Raw genomic sequence first — 14,715 nt, forward strand, 5'->3', positions numbered from 1 at the left:
AAGTGGCATTTTATAAAAACAGTTGTGTAGGGAAAAGTAAATTTCCTGTAAGAAAAAAATACTTGTCTCAAAAGGGGTATACTATACTTCAGATTGGTTTCTTCCTAAGAAGATTATTCTCACTTTCTCTCTCAGTTTCCAAAGTATATGATTTAATGATATCTGTTGTACCAAATCTCTCCCCCACCCTCAGGCCTCACCTTCCCAGAATTCTATGTATGATACAGGCAGATGTGATTGTAACCAAATCTGGTTACTTTCTTCTAAGTGCCAAATCTAGACCTGAGTTTTTATATAGACATTTATAAACAAAAAGTAAACATGGATTAAGCCTTAAATTTTTTTCCTATTCGGTTATTTTTTAAACATAATGTGAAGAAATGGCTTAGCTATTAGATGACGCCAAACAAAAAAAGGACAAGGGAAAATATTTGGGGTTGTAAAGGACTCTTAGTTTGTTTCCCTTTTAGAGGCAGTTCCATTTTCAAAGCATTTGATGGCAGTAACAGAAGCTTTTCCAATGCAAAAAAAAAAAGTGATTTTCAAGCCATACAGAACATGTCTTCTCTGATTCCCTGGCTGTGAGACTTGACAGTCTGTGCCTTCCCCTTAAATAGGAAGTATTGGTTTCATCACCAGTCACAGCAGCCCATGTCTCCTTTAGATGTCAGTGCAAGTAAAAGTGTGTTACATGCTCTGTGATTTGTGACTTGTCTTCACAAAAGGCAAGTGCGCTTTGAAAGCTAATTTAGGCCCATGTGTCTTGCTGGGGCTAAACAAAAACATATTCAGAAGTTGGCCTGTGTGAAACCAACAGCTTCTGTGTTAAGCCCGGTGCCCTCTTCCCTGGCATTTTCTAAAGCTTTGGGGGTGACCTAAAAGCCTCTTTCTCTTCCAAAGCTTTGTTGCTTTTCAACCACTTTCACGGCTTTGTACTCTGACTCTTTAGAGAGCTCTACACTAGCCCTTATAGATCCCAGTTGTGGAGAAGGTGGGGGGAATGGAGGAGGAAAGAGAAGGTAATATAGAAATACACCTGGCCAATTAAGCTGAAGGAGTATATGCTAGTCCAGGATGACCAGCATACCAATTAATTAAGATTGAATGTGCTCCAATAAGGTCCAAAAAAGGTCCTCTTTTCCAGGTAGTATTATGGCTGACATATTTTCTTTTAAGGCTGTCTTTTACACTGGTAGAAATTCTTTCCTTTAGAATGCTCTGAGTTGTGTACTTTCTACGTCAACAATTTTCTCTTCTAGGTTATGTGGTCCTGGGTTTTCTTTTAAAGTGTCAAGGATGGCAAGTGGTATTCTCTCCTATTAATATATGTGTCTAAGGCTGTTGGGTCCTGAGTTCCTTCTTTGCCTCTTTGTAGGTGAAACATCATTGGACCCCCTTCCACCAGTCACATGAGACTATGTACACCAAAGTCACTAGGTGATCACTGTCAAAAGACTCATGTCTCTGATCCTACCTCACATGCAGTTGGCCACACCAGTTCATATAAAGTATTTCCATGCCACCACCTCACATTTGCAGACAGGGTTATTTCTGTATTTTGTGAATGCCAATAGAAATGCAGAGCATGTATACTAGTTTTGAAACATACCATGTCCTGTATTCTAGTTAACAGTGCCTCAGGCTTAGGAACAGGTAATAAATTCAGTCTTTTTGGAATGTAACTCATAGTAAGAGTATTTGTGTATGTGTATGTGTTTACTGTAACTTCAGTAGCATCTGTTTGGACAGGTCATTTGGGCATTCAGATGAAGAGAATTTATCCAAGAATAAAAAACTGTTTTAGTGCTAGACCTCTAACTTTGATATTGTCCAGCTAAGTGCCATGGGGACTTTAGGACTTGTTAAGCCAGAGATATAAACCAAAGTGATGGCGAAGTAATTGTCCTTTTTGCTGGGGTGTATTGATCAGGCAGCTTTAAAAGTAGTATTCAAATATATGACCATTGTTACCTGTAGTGTGATAATGTTAGCCATATACCTGCATGAACATCATGCAACTGATGTATAAATCAGAACCCAGGCTGTGTAGGTTCTTTGAGAACCTGACTTTTCATTAGCCCCAGGTTTACAGAATGATTGTCACAGCAGATCAAGTCTGAACTTTCCAAGGTACAACAGTGTATATGATTGACTTTAAACTTCCTGTTGTGTGTTATCTTGAACCTGTCACACCAGTGGAGTATGGGTGTGTGACCCCGTCAGAATGTTCACTGTCATTTGTTTAGTCCAGTGCTAAATGGCTCACTGGCTCCCTTCTGCACTTGTGTTCCGATTTGAAGATGTTGGTTGATACAGTTTTTTGGTCTAGAATTTAAAACCTTCAATCATTTATGTGTGTGAGTTTACTGTGTAATAGCTACAAATTAAAGGAAAGGTGGCGTACCTTCAAAAAAAGGTACCCTAACCTAGCCTTAATGGATGAAACTCTTTATAAAGACAGAATCTGCAGGTAGGTTAAATGTTGATGTTAAAATAAGACAAAACAGGTATCAGAGAGGATGCCTGGTTCTGACAGCACTGTGGAGTGCAGAGTCTATCTAGCATTGATGAGATGGGAGGAAAAGACTGACACCCACTTAACTCACAAAAGCATACTGACTGAACACCAGTTTGTTAATTCACATTGGGGGATAGATCTATCCAGGGATCTGGCTCTTCACCCCCTCCAGGGTCCCTTCTCTTTTCTCCACCTCCCATCCAACAAGAATATTCACACATGGAGCCTCATGAACTCAGGGGTTATTTCCTCCAGGCCACAAAAGAGGCCAGTGATCTCTCCTTGCCCCAAAGTAGAGCCTCCCTCTCTGGAAACTACATGCTCAGGGCCTCCAGCAGGTAGAACACAAGGAGATCTGGGTTCTAGTCCTGGCTTTGCCACTTATTAGCTGTATGGCCTTGGGCAAGTTACTTCCCCTCTGTGAGCCTCAGAGGCCTCATCTGGAAAATGGGGGTAATAATCATACCTTCCACACAGAGTGGTTATGCAGATTAACTGAGCTAACATGTGAAGTACTACCTGGTTAAGTGCCTGGCAAATTTTAAAAAATCAATCAAAATACATTAGTCAGGCTCCTTCTAATTTCAGCCCTGTTGCTACTAATTAAACTAACCAATTCTTACTCTTAGGCTTCCTTTTTCTTCAATCCATTCAACACCCTTCTTATTCTTGACACATTGTCTTTAGACAATCAAGTTACAATACAATAAGGTTACAATACAATTTCTGTCAGTCCATTTAGCCTACTATAACAAAATACCAAACACTGGGTGGCTTATAAAAAACAAACATTTATTTCTCATGGTCTGGAGGCTGGGAAGCCCAAGACCTGGCAGATTTGGTGTCTGATGAAAGCCTGCTTTCTAGACATCTATCTTTCACTCTATCCTCACATGGTGGAGAGCAGAGAAGCATGCTCTCTCATGACTCTTAAAATGTCACTGATCCCATTCATGAGGGTTCAATTTTCATCATCTCATCTAATCCAAATCACCTCCAAAGGCTCCATCTCCTATTATCATATTGGGGGAGGGAGAATTTCAACATATGAATTTTGGTGGGCACAAACATTCAGTTCATAACAAGTGGATTAGGCTATGGCTCTTTTATAATTAACTGAGAAACATTTGTTCATTATAGAATGTTTTTAAAATATAGAGAACCAAAAAAAGACTTCATAATTCCTCTATGCAGAGGTAAATCTACATGCATGCATATAGAATAAAAATCAGATCATACTATACACTCCTATATGTTTCTTGCTTATATATTTTGAACACGTTTCTATCTATATAAATTGATCTCACTTTTAATGATCACATTGTATCTCACTATATGAGCTATTCAACCAACTCCCTATTGTTTGGTCAGGCTACAGCTTTCTACATCAAATTTCAATCTTGCCTCTGTGGATTACACCCCATTTCCCTCTATTGGAATTTAGCAACCTCCTTTCTGATATGATACCCTCTTCCCTGAGGTGACCTGTTCAGGTGGATAATTTCATCTACCTGGGAAGATTTTTTGCCAACAGATTCTCTAAGGATAATTTGATTTCCAAATTCTCAGGGTACTTTATATGGAATATAAGCTTGAACTTGGAATTTATCCACTCTATAGTTCCATGGTAACCTACTGTGTTAGTTGCAGCCGAGGACATGGCAAGCTGGGTCCCCTTAAATCAACTATTTCCACAGCCTCCTGTCACCCAGTAAAGGTCTAGTTTCACAAGGGGAAAAGTATCAATGGAAGGCTCTGAATGAGAAATCACTTCTGGATGAGTCTCAGTCTCCCAACTTACTATGTTTTCTTATTAGCAAAATAAGAATAATCTCAATCTTGCTGGTCTCACACTGTGATTGTGGAAATCAAGGGAAGTTGTAGCTGCAAAAGCACTTTATAAGTTTGGAGGTGCTTTTCATATATAAATTGGTAAATCCCGTCAAACTGAACCTAGAAGTTTCAGGTTTCCCATTAAACATAGAAGCTATCACACAGAAGCAAAGAACCAAATAATTGAGAACTGACAATGTCAATTCTTTAAGTGGAAAATGCCACTTGGGTATATGTGAGTCACAGCACATTTGAAAGTCTCCCTCATTTCTCTAGGCCTCTCTTGGGTATTTCCTGACCTCCAACTTAACAACAGAAGGCAGCCCAGGGAGGATCATTTCTCCCCCAGATTGAACAGGATTCCCTCTAACAGGAGGTGAGCCTGGCAGCATCAGCAAAGAGGATTGATCAAGACCATATTCCCCACTAATAATAATAAACTAAATGAAGGACTCTCATCTCTGCCCTTTCTCACCCAGAGACACTGCAGTAGCCAGGAGGCATCAAAAGGAGATGACCTGCCACAACAAGTGCTCATCCCAGGAAGCTCTCTCCATTTCCACAGGCAGGGAGGACCCTGTAAAAGTAAATGACCAGCCAGGGAAGCCTCTTTGTTCTTGCAGACCTGAGATTTCCATCCCCCAGTGAGAGACACTGGGCAACAGGCCTGATGAAAGCCCTTCCACCCTCTGAGGTAGCACAAGCAGAAACCAGTGGGAGCCCTGGTGACACCAGATAAATCAGGCAGAAAAATAGCACCACAAAGGTTCTAAAACCTAAACTTCCATTGGAACCACAGCTGAGAGAAGTAGGCCAGAATCCACATGCTAAAATTAAGGTGACTGCCTACTAAAAAAGATTTAAATAGGACCCAGAGTCTCCTAACATACTAAACTAAAATGTTCAGGATACAATAGAAAGTCATTTTCCAGCCAGGAAAATCACAATTTGAATAAGAAAAGACAAACAGCTGACATCAACACTGAGATGAATCATATTATCTGAAAAGGATTTTACAACTCATCATAAAATACTAATAAAAAGGCAAGTAAATTATTTTAAAACAAATGAAAAATAGAAAGTCACAGCAAAGAAATAGAAGTTATTTAAAAAAAAAAAAACCAAACAGAAATTATACAACAGAAAAATACAATAAATTTTTTTAACATCTTTATTGGAGTATAATTGCTTTACAATGTTGTGTTAGTTTTCTGCTGTATAACAAAGTGAATCAGCTATATGTATACATAAATCCCCATATCCCTCCCTCTTGAGCATCCCTCCACCTTCTCTATCCCACCCCTCTAGGTGGTCACAAAGCACAGAGCTGATCTCCCTGTACTATGCAGCTGCTTCCCACTATCTATTTTACATTTGGTAGTGTACATGTCAATGTTACTCTCTCACTTCATATTAAAAAATAGAAAGAAAAACACTTCACTGGATGGTATCCTAGTAGAATAAAGATAACAGGATAAAATCTGTGAACTTAAGGACAGGTTAATAGAATTTACCCAATCTGAAAAACATAGAAAATTGACTTTTAAAATAAACAAATAAATAAATAGAGCGTCAGGGACCTGTGTAACATTTTTTGTTTGTTTATTTTATTTATTTTTGGCTGTGTTGGGATTCTGTTGCTGCACGTGGGCTTTCTCTAGCTGTGGCGAGGGGGGCCTACTCTTCATTGAGGTGTGTGGGCTTCTCATTGTGGTGGCCTCTCCTGCCATGGAGCATGGGCTCCAAGCGTGTGGGCTTCAGTAGTTGTGGTGTGTGGGCTCAGTGATTGTGGTGTGCAGGCTCAGTAGTTGTGGTGCACAGGCCCAGCTGCTCCATGGCATGTGGAATCCTCCTGGACCAGGGCTTGAACCCATGTCCCCTGCATTGGCAGGTGGATTCCCAACCACTGAGCCACCAGGGAAGCCTCTGTGTAACATTTTTTTAAGCCGACATTCGTATCTTTGGAATTGGAGTAGGAAAGTAGAAAGAGAATGGGGCTGAAAGAGTATGTGAAGCAATAATGGCTGAAAACTTCCCAAATTTGGTGAAAAGTGCAAACTTACAGATTTCAGCTGAGCAAACCCCAAACAGAATAAACCCAGAGAAATCCATGCCAGGACACAACATAATTAAACTTCTAAAAACTAAAGGCAAAACATATTGAGAGAAAAAAAATCTATTGAGAACAGCCAGAGTGAAATGACACATTATCAGTAAGATTTTATAGGGAGCTACCAATTCAAGTGAGAGTGTTTTTTTCATATGAAACTGTGGAAGCCAGAGAAGAGTTGGATATTTTTTCAACTGCTGAAAAAAAACCTATTAACTGCAAACTCTGTGCTCACTGAAACTATCCTTCAGGAATGCATAGGAAAAAGACATCCTCAGATGATGGCAAACTAAAAGAATTTATTGCTTTCAGACCTACTCTTAAATACTGGTTAAATGAAGTTCTTCAACAGAAGGGAAACATGAACAACATGCAAGAACAGATGGGTAATTTTAGCTGAGTAATGGGAACGCTAAGGAAGAATGAAAAAGAAATGCTAGAAATGAAGCACAATGTAATAGAAATGAAGAATGCCTTTGATCACCTCATCAATAGATTGGACACAGCCAAGGAAAGAATCAGGGACTTGAAGAAACATCAATAGAGTCCTCCAAAACTAAAATCTGAAGAGATTTTTAAAATGGAAATTACATAACAGAATAACCAAGAACTGTGAAACAATTACATAAGGCATAACATGGGTGTAAGGAGAAGAAAGAAGAAAGAAGGAAGGAAGGAAGGAAGGAAGGAAGGAAAGAAAGAAAGAAAGAAAGAAAGAAAGAAAGAAAGAAAGAAAGAAAGAAAGAAAGAAAGAAAGAAAGAAAGAAAGAAAGAGAAAGAAAGAAAGAAAGAAAAAGAAAGAAGAAAGAAAGAAAAAGAAAGAAGAAAGAAAGTAAGAAAGAAAGAAAAGGAAAGAAAGAAGAAAGAAAGAAAGAAAGAAAGAAAGAAAGAAAGAAAGAAAGAAAGAAAGAAAGAAAGAAAGAAGGAGGGAGGGAGGAAAACAAGCACTATTTGAAGCAATAATGACTAAAGATTTCTGAAAATTAAGGATAGATACCAAACCACAGATCCAGGAAGTTCATAGAATACCAAGAAGAATAAATACCGAAAAAATCTGCACATATGTAAATCATATTTAAAATGCAGAAGATAAAACACAAAGAGAAAATCTTGAAAGGAGCCACAGAGAGGAAAATGCTATACCCATAACAAATCAAGGATAAGTGTTATATCAAACTAATCTTCAAAACCATGCAAGCACAGAGAGAGTAGAATAAAATATTTAAAGCATTAAAAGAAGAAAACCACCAATCTAAAATTCTGTGTCAGTAAAATTATTCTTCAAATGTGAAGGAGATAAAAGCTTAAAGCAAGATGGTAGAATAGGAAGATCCAAATCCTCATTCCCCCATAGAAACATTTTTTAAAATGACTAGAGACTAAATAAAATGACTTTATAAGACTTCTGGATATCAGACAAATATCTATAGTATCCAAGCAAATGCCCAATCAAGAAAAAGCCCCATTCAAAAACCTAGAAAATTTTGTGATTTTTTTACTCATCCTTGACCCACTCCCTCCCTGGCATGGTGTGGATGGAGGGAAGCAGTGGCCCCGTCCCCAGTTACTTTGTCAAACCATAGAAAGCAGAGTGGAACTAATTTGCAATGCTGTAACCTTCCTGGGGGCTGCTGGAAGGATCAGCCTCTGTGTTGTTTAAAATGGACTTCAGATCTCGGGCTAGGAAAAACCACGTGAAAGTGAGCACAGCTCATGAAAGTCGCAGAAGGACTACAGAGCCACAGAAAATGGAGGCAAGAAAATACTGGTAGAGGAACACAGTATAAAAGCAAAAGCCTTGAGAAGCTGGGGTGTTAACTCTTAGGGGAGTTATTACATTTATAAGCAGCCATTTGTTATCACAAGACCTTCCCTACTCAAAAAACTTGAGTCCTTCAAGTTGAAGCAAAAGACAAATGCCTAAAAATTAATTGGAAATCTGTGTCAATGGGTGCACGTTGTATAAAGATGTAACTTGTGACATCACTAACATAAAGAAAGGGAGGCAAAACTGTAAAGGGTAGTTTCTGGATGCAATTGAAGTTAAGCTGGTATAAATTTAAAATTGATTATTATAACTTTAAGATGTTTTATGTAATCCCCATGGTAACCATAAAGAAAATATCTAAAGAAGATATACAAAAGGCGATGAGAAGGGAATCAAAATGTATCACTACAAAAAAAGTCAGCTGAGCACAATGGAAGGCAATAATGGAGAAAATGAGGTTCAATAAAGGTATAACACAGTAAACAAATAACAAAATTACAATAGTAAGCTTTTCACCAACAGTAATTACTTTAAATGTAAATGAATTAAACTCCCCAATAAAAAGATATATGTTGACAAAATGGATTAAAAAAAATAGAATCTAACTGTATGCTATCAACAAGGGACCCAACTTAGATCCAAGGGCATGAATAGATTGAAGAAGGTTGGAAAAGGATATTCCACGCAAATAGTAACCAAAAAAGAAGAGGGGTGGCTATACTAATACTAGACAAAATAGACTTAAAGTAAAAACTATTACAAAAAGCAAAGAAGGACATTATATAATAACAAAAGTATCAATTCACCAGAAAGATATAGCAGCCCAAAGCTGCCAGAAATAAGAAAATAATAAAGACTGGAGCTTCAATAAGTAAAATAGAAAATATAAAAACAATAAGGGAAATCAAAAACAAGAGTTGCCTCTTTGGAAAGATCAACAAAATTCATGCAACTTTAGTTAGATTTACTAAGGAAAAAGAGAGAGAGAGAAGACTCAAATATCAGAAATTAGAAACAAAAGAGTGGACATTACTACTAATTTTATAGAATTACTACCAATTTTATAGAATTTTCTATATATCTAAAATATAGAATTTAATAGAATTACTACTAATTTTATAAATTTTCCATACATTTCTATATTCTAATTATAGAATTTTATAGAAATGGATTATAATAGAGGATACCAAAAACTTGGATAACTTAGATGAAATAAACAAGGTTCTAGAAACACACAACCTACCAAGAATGGATCATGAAGAAAGAAAAATTTGAATAGACCCATAACTACTAAGGATATTGAATCAATAATCAAAAACCTCCCAACAAAGAAAACCCAGTACAAAATGGCAATCCTGGTGGATTCTAACACTTGAAGAGGAATTAATTCAATTCTTCTTAAACTATTATGAAAAACTTGAAGAGCAGTGAACACCTACTACATTATTCTATGAGGCCAGCATTACCCTGATACAAAAGCCAGACAAAGACACTATAAGAAAAGTACAGGCCAATATTCTTTTTGAATATTGAAGTAAATGTCCTCAACAAAATACTAGCAAACAATTCAACAGCACATTGAAAGCACATACACTATAGCCAAGTGGGATACATTCCTGGAATACAAAAATCGTTCAACATACTAAAATCAATAAGTATAATATGTCACATTAATGTTACCAAATGCAAGTCTGTGTGCCCAATGCACAGTGAGGCCAAACAATACCAAAACATCAGAGTTTGAAGCAGAGAAAGGTTTATTGCAGGGCCATGCAAGGAGTCGGATAGCTCATGCCTTAAAAAGCCCAAACACCCGAAGGCTTTCAGCAAAGCCCTTTTAAAGGCAAGGTGAGGGAGGAGTGTAGTTAGTTGTTGCAAACTTCTTGGTGTCGAATCCTTTGTTCTTGCAGCTGTCCATGTAGGTCAAGTCACAGTCAGGTCACAATGTTCCTGTAAACCTCCAACAAGACAAATGCTATTCTCTGTTCAGGTCAGGTCATGGTCAGGCTATTTTGTATATTTCAAGATATAGGCAACATTCTCTTACAAAAGGTGCAGAGACAGCCTAAGCACAGGCAACAGAGTACAAAGCTTAAATTAAGGTTAAAGTAAAAAGAACGGATCTAATATGGAGTCAGATATGTTCTTCCCTATTACATTAATAAAATGAAAGGGGAAAAAATCACATGATCATTTCAATTCATGAAGTAAAAGCATTTGAAAAAAATTCAACACTATTTTATGATTAAAAAATAACCTCAATAAACTGGGAATAGAAGGAAACTATCTCAACACAATAAAGGTCATATATGAAAAATCCAAAGTGAACATCATACTCAATGGTGAAAACTTTTTCTCTAAAGTCAGAAACAAGACAATAATTCCTGCTCACACCAAGATATAAAATAAATGAAATATACAATATAGTGTTAGAACTTATAAATGTACCCAGCAAGACTGCAGGATACAAAATCAACATGCAAAAAATCAGTTGGATTTCTATATGCTAACAATGAATGATTTGAAAAGGAAATTAAGAAATCAACTCCATTTACAAAAGCATGTATAATAATAAAATACCTAGGAGTAAATTTAACAAAGGAGGTAAAAGAAATGTACACTGAAACTACAAAAGGATGCTGAAAGAAATAAGACACAAATGGAAAGACATTCATATTCATGGATCGGAAGAATTAATTTTGTTAAATGTCAATATTACCCAAAGTAATCTACAGATTCAGTACAATCCCTATCAAAGTCCAGAGACATTTTTTTGTCAGAAAGAGAAAATTCCATCCAAAAATTCATATGGAATTTTAAGTATCCCCATAGAGACAAAAACATCTTGAAAAAGAAAAACAAAGCTGGAGACCTCACACTTCCTGATTTCATAAATTATAGAAAGCTACAGTTACCAAAACAATGTAGTACTTGCATAAAGATAGGCAAATGCACTAATGGAGTAGAGTGTCAAGAAGTAAACTCTCATACATATGATCAAGTGATTCTCAATAACAGTGCTAAGATCACTCAATAGAGAAAGGATGGTCTTTTCAACAGGTGGTACTGGTAAAATGATATCTACTACCAAAGAATAGAATTGGAAAATATAGGGGAAAATTTTCATGATATTTGATTTAGCAGTTATTTCTTGTACATGTCATCAAAAGCAGAGACAACAAAAGGAAATATATATAAATTGGATTTCACCAAATTTAAAAACTTTTGTCTATCAAAACACATTACTTACAGAATGGAAAGGTAAAACATAGAATAAGAGAAAATATTTGTAAAGCATATATCTGATAAGGGATTAGTACTTAAAATATATAAAGAAATGTTACAACTCAACAAAAAACCCCCAAAATGAACCTGATTAAAAATGGGCAGGGCTTCCCTGGTAGCACAGTGGTTTAGAGTCTGCCTGCCGATGCAGGGGACACGGGTTCATGCCCCGGTCCAGGAAGATCCCACATGCCGTGGAGTGGCTAGGCCCATGAGCCATGGCCACTGAGCCTACGCGTCTGGAGCCTGTGCTCCACAACGGGAGAGGCCACAACAGTGAGAGGACCATGTACCGCAAAAAAAAAAAATGGGCGAAGGACTTGAAGAGACATGACTCTAAGGAAGATATACAAATGGCAATAAGTACATGAAAATGTGTTCAATGTCACTAATCATCAGGGAAATACAAATGAAAACCACAATGAGATATCATTTCACATGTTTCAAAAGGACTATTACCAAAAAGACAAGATGGCAAAATGCTGGCAAAGATGTGGAGAAAGGGAATCCTGGTGCACAGCTAGTAGGAATGTAAATTAGTAGAGCCACTATGAAAAATGGTATGGTTACTCAAAAGATTAAAAGTAGAACTACCATATGATCCAGTAACTTCACTTTTGAGTGTGTATCCAAAGGAAATTTAATCATTGTCTCAAAGATATATCTGCACTGCCATGTTCATAGCAGCATTATTCACAACAGCCAAGACATGGAGACAACCTAAGTGTCCACTGAAAGATAAATGGATAAAGAAAATATTTTAAATATAGATACAGATATATAATATTATGCAGCCATTTCAAAGAAAGAAATCCTGCCAGTTGTGACAACATGGATGGACGTTGAGGGCATTATGCTAAATGAAATAACTCAGACAAACAAAGACAAATACTGAATGATCTCATTTAAATGTGAAATCTAAAAACATCAAACTCATAGAAACAGTAGAATGGTGGTTGTCAGGGTTTGAGGGATGGGGCAAATTGGGAGACATTGGTCAAAGTGTGCAAGCTTTCAATTACAAGATGAATAAGTTCAGGGGATTTAAGGTACAGCATGTTAAATACAGTTAACAATACTATATTCTATACTTGAAAGTTTCTATGAGAACAGAGTTTTAATGTTCTCACCATAACAACAAATGATAATTATGTGAGGTGAAAGATGTTTTAACTAACCTTATTTTGGTAGATATTCTACAATATATATGTGTATCAAATCATCACACTGTATACTTTAACTTACATAACGTTGTATGTCAATTATATCACAATAAAGCTGGAAAAATAAATAAAAGAATAGAAATTAAACAAAGTTTATTCTCAGACCACAATAGAATTACAGTAGAAACTGATAATCAAAATATAGCTGGAAAAGCCCAGTATGCTAGGAGATTGAATGACACACTTCTAAATAACACATGGGTCAAGGAAGAAGCCTCAAGAGAATTTTTTAATGTTTCTAACTAAGTGAAAATTAAAATACAACTTATCAAAATTCATGGGATGCAGTGAAAGTAATGCATTGAGAGAAACTTATAGCATTGAATAGAAAACAAGAAAGATCTAAAACAAATGATTCCACATTAGGAAACTAGGGAAAATGAGCAAATTAAACCAAAGAGAGGAGAAGAAAAAAAATTAAAATTACAGCAGACATTGAGGAAAATCAAAAAATCAAATAAGACAGAAATTCAGTAAAGAAAATCAACAAAACCAAAAGCTGGTGCTCTGCAAAGATTACTAAAATTGCTAAGCCTCTAGCCAAGTTAATTATGCAAAGAAGAGAGAAGACACAAATTATTAATTGGACAATAAAAGGATAGCAAGAGAATATTATGAATAATTGTATGCCCAGAAATTTGATAACCCAGATGAAACAGACCAATCCCTTGAAAGCCAAAATCAACAAAAATTCACACAAGAAGAAATAGACAATCTGAATAGGCATGTATCTATTTAAACATTTAATCAAGAAATAATAATGAGGGCTTCCCTGGTGGCGCAGTGGTTGAGAGTCCGCCTGCCGATGCAGGGGATGCGGGTTCGTGCCCCAGTCCAGGAGGACCCCACATGCCATGGAGCAGCTGGGCCCCTGAGCCATGGCCACTGAGCCTGCGCGTCTGGAGCCTGTGCTCCGCAACGGGAGAGGCCACGACAGTGCGAGGCCTGCGTATCGGAAAAAAAAAAAAAAGAAATTATAATGAAACAGAATAGAGAGCCCAGAAATAAACCCACACTTACATGCTCAATTAATCTACAACAAAGGAGGCAATGGGGAAAAGACAGTCTCTTCAATAAATGGTGTTGAGAAAACTAGACAGCTACGTGCAAAAGAATGAAACAGGACCACTTCATTACACCACATACAGAAATAAACTTAAAATGGATTAAAGACTTAAATGTAAAACCTGAAACCATAAAACTCCTACAAGAAAACATAGGCAGTATGCTCTCTGACATTGGTTTTAGCAATATTTTTTGGGACATGTCTTCTCAGGCAATGGCAACAAAAGAAAAAGTAAACAAATGACAGTACAAACAAAAACGCTTTTGCACAGTGAGGAAAACTGTCAACAAAACAAAAAGGCGACCTACTGAATTGGAGAAGATGTTTGCAAACAATATATCCCATAAGGGGTTGATATCCAAGATATATAAAAAATTCCATATCGAAACACCAACAACTCTATTAAAAAATAAGCAGTGGTGCTGAATAGATGTTTTTTCCCAAGCAAGACATACAGATGGCCAACAGGCACATGAAAATATACTCAGTATCACTAATCAGCAGGGGAATGCAAATTGAAACCACAATGAAATACCACCTCACACCTGTCAGAATGGCTATTATCAATAAGACAAGAAACAAGTGTTGGAGAGCATGTGGAGAAAAGGGAACCCTCATACACTGTTGGTGGGGATGTAAATTGGTACAGCCACTATGAAAAACAGTATGGAGATTCCTCAAAAAACTAAAAATAGAACTACTATGTAATCCACAATTCTACTTCTGAATACTTATCCAAAGAAATAAAAATACACTAATTCAAATAGATATATGTACCCCTATATTAATTGCAGTACTATTTACAATAGCTAAGATATGGAAGCCACTTAAGTGTCCATCGATAGACAAATAGATAAAGAAGAGGTGGGATATATAAATAATGGAATATTACTCATCCATAAAAAAAATGAA

This window comes from Neophocaena asiaeorientalis, unplaced genomic scaffold, assembly GCF_003031525.2.
Source record: "Neophocaena asiaeorientalis asiaeorientalis breed wild unplaced genomic scaffold, Neophocaena_asiaeorientalis_V1.1 scaffold323, whole genome shotgun sequence".
NCBI classification, from domain to species: Eukaryota; Metazoa; Chordata; class Mammalia; order Artiodactyla; family Phocoenidae; genus Neophocaena; species Neophocaena asiaeorientalis.